At 50.2% G+C, this 7,978-nt stretch overlaps 1 protein-coding gene across 1 annotated transcript in view; it reads right to left on the bottom strand.

Moving 5' to 3' along the window:
• Positions 1–7,978, bottom strand: part of TG (thyroglobulin) — a 243,257-nt gene that overhangs the window by 64,165 nt on the left and 171,114 nt on the right. The window lies entirely within an intron of this gene.

Here is a 7,978-nt window from a genome sequence, read left to right on the forward strand (position 1 = left end):
GGTGCCAGTGAGCTAGTGTGGTTTAGGAACACGTGATTTGGTCCCGGATGGACATGGGTGACCGTGAAGACAAGGGTCTCTTCTCTTTGGAAACAAACGGAGATGTCTGCAGGCAGCTGCTCCAAACAAGGAGGGTGCCTGAGGAGGCCGTTCCCTCTGGTGGAGGCTGTAGCCAGCTTGTCCCGCTGCAGGGGCTGATTCTGCACGTCTCTCCCGAACTACTGTTCAGAGCAGTCACATTAATCAAAAAAATCCATTGCTGACAGGTCGATCCCAACTCCTACCTACCCCATAGGACCCTAGAGTGGAAACTGCCCTCTGGGTTTCCAAGGCTGCTAACCAAAAGACTGGTGGTTCAAACCCACCAGCCACCCTGTGGGAGGAAGATGAAACATTATGCTTCCGTAAAGGTGTACAGCCTTGGAAACCCAGAGGGCAGTTTTACTCTGTTCTGTACAGTTGCTATGAGTCAGAATTAACTCGATGGCAGTGGGGTTTTATGGGTTCACCCCTTTTGTGTACTTACTGGTATCAAAATACCTGTCTTAGCAACTGCTTTTCTCATTGCCAGTGTGGATTATGTTGCCAGTTTAAAGGTAATATCGGTGTTAGAAAATGTGTTCTGGGTCCAACAGATTCACAGACTGGTGGCACCCCCACCCCCACCTCAATGACAGCATGGGGGTGGGAAGGAAAGCTACCTACATAAGCTGATCCAGAGAAGAAAGGAACTAGGGGCAGGGATTTTGATCCCAATGAGATATAAAGTCATGTCATGTGTGACCGTTACTGTACCCCCTACATGGCCGACCCCGCTTGCCACGCGCTCCATCCACGCCTGCGCCCTGGGCCACTCCAGGTCTGCTACAGTGGTTTACTGTCAGCAGAGAGGCGCTGTGTGGAAACTACAAGGAGGCACCCTCCAGCACATCTCTCTGTAATCCTTGCTTGTAAAACTCTGCAAAGCACATGGAGCCAAGTCCATTTTTAAAATGAAAACAACGGACAGAGGGTAGGGTAATGTAATAAGGGGTGAAACTGAAATTTGCCCCAGTCTCAATTGATCCCAAACCTGGCTCCTCCCATGACATCCTAAGACTGCCAGAAAATGTTTGTAGAACGCATCCATCCTAAGCTGGTCTTAGAGTTAAAGCAAGCCTCCCTGTTAGCCTGAGGGGCTGAGGTCTGCTCAGGGTACCTCAGGGACCAACTGGCCAGACACGGGCTCATGGACCTGTGAGTCAGGCATAGCGATTCTGAGGTGAGCTGACAAATGGGCGGTGGCTTGTTCGGATGGGAAGAGCACTGGACTGGGAGTCAGGGCACTTGATCCAAACTTACTATGTGACCCTGAGCCAGCAGCTTGCCTACTCTGAGCCTTTTCTTTGTAGCAAGAGGACACTGAATTGTTGTTTTTTAATCTTTGCTTTATGATATGCTAGGACTAGGATGTCCTATCAGGACATGTGTAGTTGGTAAGGCATTTGACTGTTAACCAGGTCGGCAGTTCAAACCCATCAGCTGCTCCATGGGAGGAAGATGAGGCAATGTACTTCCATAAAGATTTACAGCTTTGGAAAACCCAACAGGGGTCACTCTGAGTCGGAATTGACTGGATGGGAGTGAGTACGTTTGTTTTTTCAGGAGAATACAGGGGCAAGAGTGCTAACCTCAGGCTCCCCAACCAGCCACTCGCTTTTGCCTATTTAATCAGGGGAACCTTTGTTTAACCCTTCAAACCTGGATCTGAACAAGCACCCAGGATCACCCTCTAGCCAAACAGCAGACCGGCCTATCAAGCACTAACACCAGGGAGGAACGCACTGAGCACGATCAACCATCCAACCACACGAAACTAAAAGGGCTGCATGTGCCCAAAAGCAAAGCTCAGAAGGGAGGAAGGGGCAGGGGGCAGGGGGGAAGGGAAACGGGGAACCCAGGGAGGAAGTGGGAAGAGTGCTGTTACGCTGGGGGCACTGCAACCAATGTTATGAAACAAAATGTGTATAAACTGTTGAATGGGAAACTAATTTGCTCTGTAAACTTTCACCCAAACTACAATCAACTGTTGCAAAACAAAACCAAAAACTAACTTTGGACCAACAGGTCTGGAATCTCTCTTCCTCCGAGTACAAAGGGCTCTGAGTTAGACTCAGGCTGGAGGAGGAGGCTGGAGCAGTCAGTGGGCCCTCTCCTCTGAACGCCCGCCCTCCACAGCGCCTGCCCGGCCGGTGCCCAGCATGCAGTGCTGTACCGTTGCCACCTCCACCATGCAGGGAAAGGAGGGTATGGGGGGGGGAGGAGGGCAGGTAGGCCTGCGGCTGCACCTGGTCCTACAAGAAGAGCCGGCACCAATGTGGGTCATGGGCAAGCGGCCCCTGACAGCCCCCAGCCTTGTGCGTAGGGAGGTGCACCTGTCGAGAGGGGTCAGGATGTGGTGGGGTTCCCCGGAAATCCTGCAAACTCCTTGGCAGGGGGACAACTGATGCTAAGCCCCTTGTGCTGGGCACAGGTGGTGCTGAGTCAGCCCGGGGGACCAGCCACCATCGTGGGGATGGCTGAGGTGAAAGAGGCCTGAGTGATGGGCCTATCCCCCTCCCCATCACACTGGAGGGCTCCGAGGCCCACAAAGGGGCAGCAGCTGGCTCCAGCCTGCACAGGGAATCAGCTGGCCGCCAGATATCCACAGAGAGCACAGTTTCGGTTGACTCTGGGCTGCGCTGACCATAACCCGTCTATGCTTTAGATACAACCTGCAACTGAATCTGATCAGAACAGTCCTGGAGGGCATGTATTTGTATCCCAAATCCATGGATTTGAAGACCAAGGCCCAGAGAGTTGAAGTAACTTGCTGAAGGACACACAGCCAGTGGGTCTGGAGTTAGGACTGGAATCCATGCCTTCCTGCTTTGAACACCCTTCTCTCAATTTTTGCAAGTTTTGTTTCAGATTATAAAAACAACCTGTGCTCCTAGCAGACAACGTGAACAGTTCACAGACATGTAAAGAAGAAACGGATAAATTCACCTGCAGAATCACCACCCCGACAGGGCCCTTGGAAATGTTCCAAGCAATCTCCTTAAATATTTCTCTATCCACATGCACAGTGTCATGGATGCTCAGTGTTAGCTGCTGTCAAGTCGAATTTGACTCATGACGACCCCAGGTGTACAGAGTAGAATTGCTAATCCAGTGTTCAAGGCTGTGGGCTTTGGGGAGCATCATCACCAGACTATCTTCTGAGTGGCCTCTGGGTGGGTTTGAACCACTAACCTTTTGGCTAGCAGTCAAGTGCTTAACCATCTGCACTACATAGGGACTCCATGTACAACTATGGATGGAGTAGAAGTGCCCCATGGGGTTTCCAAGGTTGCAATCTTTATGGAAGCAGACTGCTATATCTTTTCCCTGAGGAACAGCCAGTGGGTTCAAACTGCTGACCTCTCAGTTTGCAGCTGAGAGTTTTAACCACTACACCACCAGAGCTCCTTACGTATAAGTATAAAACCAAAAAAAACAACCACTGCCACTGAGTCAATTCCAACTCATAGCGACCCCCACTGGGTTTCTGAGGTGGTAAATCTTTATGCAAGTAGATTGCCCAGTCTTCCTTCTGCAAATTGGCTGGTAGGTTTGAACTGCTAACCTTCTGGTTAGCAGTCAAGTGCCTTAGGCACTGCGCCACCACAGCTCCTTATGTATACATGTACTTTTCATAAAATTGGGGTATTGTAAATACAGTCAGGCAGGGTTTTGTACTGTTTCACACAAAAAAACTCAATCCCACTGCCATCAGGTTGGTTCCAACTCCTACTGACCTCACTGGCTTTCTGAATAGAAGCTGACTGTCTCATCTATCTTCTGTGGAGTGGCTGGTGGGTTTGAATCACCGACCTTTTAATTAGCAGCCAAATGCCTTAAGCACTACATCAGCAAAGCTCATGTACTGGTGTACACGGGCTCACCATGAGCTGGAAGTGACTCGACAGCATCCAGTAATAATAATAGTAATAGCAACACAATTGGTATTGCTTCTCCTCTCCTCCACACCACCCTACAACATTAATTCTTTAAAACAATGCTATGCAAGGCTGGACAACAGCCTACATGGTTCCCCTGGCCTTTGGCCACAGCAGACTCCCTAAGAGTGACCATGACAGTAGATGCCTCAGCAGCCTTCACTGGCCTCTCTCTCTCTGGTCCCTTCTGCCCTCTCCAGATGGATTCCAGACCCTGGCTTCCAAACACTGCCACGGTGACATCCAGAGATCCCTCATGACCTCTATGTCCCTTTCATTCAAGGTTCTCCTGAAAGTTTAGCCCTTGAAGTTGGCTCTGACAGCTATGAAAAATCACTTTTCTTTGCCTTTCTAGTCCTGGCCAGAGGGCGCGAAAGCAGGATGACATTTCACCGTGGTGAAAAGCACAGATTTGGGAGCTGGACAGATCTGGGTTTGAATTCAATCTTTACCTCTTACAAATCCTAAAACCATGGACATGTTACTTAGTTTTTGAGCCTCGGTTATCTCGTCTATGAAGTAGGATCGTTGAGACCCCTCCAGGGCAGGATGAATATAAAGTGCGTAGCCTTGGGCTGGAGTCCCTGAGTGGCTGATTAGCGTGTTCAGCTGTAACCTAAAGGTTGAAGGCCTGAATTCACTCGGTGGTGCCTCAGAGCAAAGGCCTGGCGATCTCTTTTTCCCCCCAATAGTCTCTGAGAACCCTGTGGAGTGCAGTTGTGCTCCAGCACACGTGGAGTCACCACGAGAGGAGTCAGTTCAACAGAACCTGGTTACTAGTTAGCCTCCTGCCTGGTATGGAGTGAAAACCTGGTCAAAGGCTGTGGAGGTCATGGTGGTCTGGCTGTCCCCACTGCTGTAGGAGTTAGCTGTGGTGCACACAGATTTCTCCATGCATGTCATCGCCTCCCATGCCTCAGAAGGTCAGATGGACCAGCTTACAGGCCGCTGCTGATTGCTGCCACTGCCCTGGCACTTTGAACTCAGACGTCTAGACTTCCAAACTGTAAGAGAGGAAATCCCTGTTCATTCAAGCATCCCATTGTGTTATATGCCTGTCAGAGCGGCACTTGGTACTAAAAGACCTGCCAAGCGTGTTAACCATTGCCACCCAAGGTCTTCTGTCTGACAGGAACCCCTGTAAAAAGTGACGTTGCTGCTTTATTCTTATGAATAATTTTCAAAAAGCCATTGGAGTCTCAGTTACTAGAATGAAAAGTGATCCAGAGGCTTGCTCTTGGAGATCATGATTTCCACTCCTCTCAGCCTTCAGGAGAGAAAACTAAGGCCCCGATTCCAAAGGCCACAGAAAGAAGACAGGGTTGGTCCAAAGACTGGAGGAAGAATGGGAGGCAGATCCTAGTTTTGACCCCTTGTCCTGGGAAGCTGAGAGTCATACCACAAAGGCAAGCCAGCAGCGATGCTGAATTCTCAGAGCTAGTGTAATGAACTCATTTCTCGTTGGCCCTTTTCTTACCATGAAGTGATTCTGTTTCCCACGTCTTTGCCCACCTCCAGTCGCTACCAACACTGTCAGGGATCAAACCCGATGGTCGGACCACTTTACTGGGGAGGCTTTGGCTTGCATCTCTGGGACTTTTCTGTTTGCCTCCATCAAAAGCCTCTTTCAGACCCCAGTTAACTGCTTCTTGGACAACTGAGTGAGCCATGATAAGGCCAGGAAGGGCTGCTGAACCCTGACGAGTTTTTCTGAATGGGGTAGATACCATGGGCTTAAAGCTCTGCTGGTCCCAAGGGTGACTCCCCTGGCCAGGCAGAGAAGGCCTAGTGCAAGAAACCAAGAGAGGGAGTGCGTTAGTAGAAGCCGGAGGCCCTAGAATCTAACTGTCCTCTTTACCTTGTGCCCCTAGGCACATGTCTTTCCTTGGATGGACCTCAGTTTCCTCAGCTGAAAAATGACAGTTTCAGACCTTGTATTCCTGTACTTGGTAAAGTGGAGTGTCGGTGAAAAAGGGGAAGCCCCTCAACGAGATGGATTGACACCGTGGCTGCAACGCTGGGCTCAGACATAGTAAGGATTGTAAGGACGCTGCTGGACTGGACAGTGTTTCGTTCCGTTGTGCACAGGGTCACTATGAGTCAGGGGCAGCTAACACTTACAGCATGACAGGCTGGGGATGGGAACAAGGCAGACATGGCCCTGCCCTCCTGGGGTCAATGATGCTGTCACATCTGTCCAGCCTGAATGAGGCCCAAAGATGGCTACTGGCTACAGAGTAGGGGGCAAGAGCAGGAGAAAGAAGGGCCTCCCCCACACACCGTCCCCACTGTTTCCAAAGGAGTTTATACCTTTCATCACAGGCACCAGCAGGAATGTGATTCTCACTGCAATTCCCATTTGGCTTCAAACTCGGGGCCCCCAGCCCCCACTTCGGAGGCACACCATGAGTATACACTTCTTAGGAGCCTTGTAATTATGTTGGGAACATCACACTTAAACAGTTGTCGTTGCTGTTGAGTGCTATCAGGTCAGCTCCAACTCATAACGACCCTGTGTCCAACAGAACAAAATACGGCCTGGTCCTGGGCCAGCCTCACAATCCTTGCTGTGCTTGGGCCCATCACTGTAGCCAGTGTGTCAGCCCATCTCATTGAGGGTCTCCCCTAAAGTGCTGACCCTCCACTCTACGGAGCATGATGTCCTTCCCCAAGGATCAGTCCCTTCTGACAGCATGACCAAAGTCAGTGAGACAAAGCCGGTAAAACATAATTAACTTCTTCAAAACACACACTGTGCTTTTCCTTCCTTCTTACCAGACTAGGAATCCCACTCTTCTAAAACAGAAAATGCAACAGACCCCTTTCAAGCTCTAAAAAGCGTTGCTCTGAGACCACAGATCATTCTAGAACCTGAACATGGAGGACTCGGGCAAAGGGTTTGAGGCCAGGGTGGGTCTTGGATTGGCTGGCTTCCGCACCCTTTGGGGTTTGTAGGATTTGTACTCGAGGTTGAAGACAAAGATGCGCAGAGAGCAAGTCTGCAATGGGGCTGGGCACCTGTGCGGGTGCAGCCCTACCCCCTCTCTGCTTTGTCCCCACAAGATAGGAATCGCTCTCTCTCTGTGGGTATGACTTTATTCTCTTGGCTTCAAGCAGTCTGGGAGATTGCAGCTTCTCTAAGACACTCTTAATTCTGCCATCATCCAAGTCCCTGTTCTAGAATGCTTACACGTGGGCCCAGAATTGGAGCATTTATCACCATGGGCACATTGGGACAGTCAAGGTCATTAACAATAACATATATTGTACTCCAGGCCATGTTCTAAGTGCTTTGCATGGTTTACCTGGGTTAATTCTTGCAGCCACAGCCCAACATTGTCCCATCATGTCCTGGAAAGGTCAGTCACTTGCCCAAGGTCATCCAACTTGTAAGTACAGAGTCAGCATTGCAGTCTAGTGGTCTGGTTTCAAAGCTGACCCTCATAACCATTACGATCACACATATGGGAGGCTGAGCATCAGAACTGCAATCCCAGCTCCAGTGGAACTGGCCATGTGACCTTGGGCGAGTCACTTACCCTCTGTGAGGCTCAGCTCCTTAACTGCAACATGGGGTCTGTGATGCAGGGATTTTACGATGACCAAAAGTAACAGTAGACTTGAGTGTGTTTCCCAGCAATCAGCTGCTGGGGGGGAGCTGACCCCGTTTTCCGGGGACCCTCCGTGTGTCAGAGCAGAACTGTGCTGCGCAGGGTTTTCAGTGGGTGTGCTCTTTTGGCAGGAGCTCTGGTGGCGCAATGATTAAAGCATTTGGCTGGTAACCAAAAGGTCAGTGGTTCAAACCCACAGGTGAAAGAAAAGGCTGGCTGCTTCCGTAAAGATTTACAGCCTTGAAGACCCTATGGAGGCGGTTCAACTCTGTCCGATAGGGTCATTATGAGTCAGAATCGACCAGATGGTAGTGGGTTTGGTTTTCTTGATGCTCTTTCAGAAAAAAG

This window comes from Orycteropus afer, unplaced genomic scaffold (assembly GCF_000298275.1).
Source record: "Orycteropus afer afer isolate SDZICR_OR568_19922 unplaced genomic scaffold, OryAfe1.0 scaffold00069, whole genome shotgun sequence".
Lineage (NCBI taxonomy): Eukaryota > Metazoa > Chordata > Mammalia > Tubulidentata > Orycteropodidae > Orycteropus > Orycteropus afer.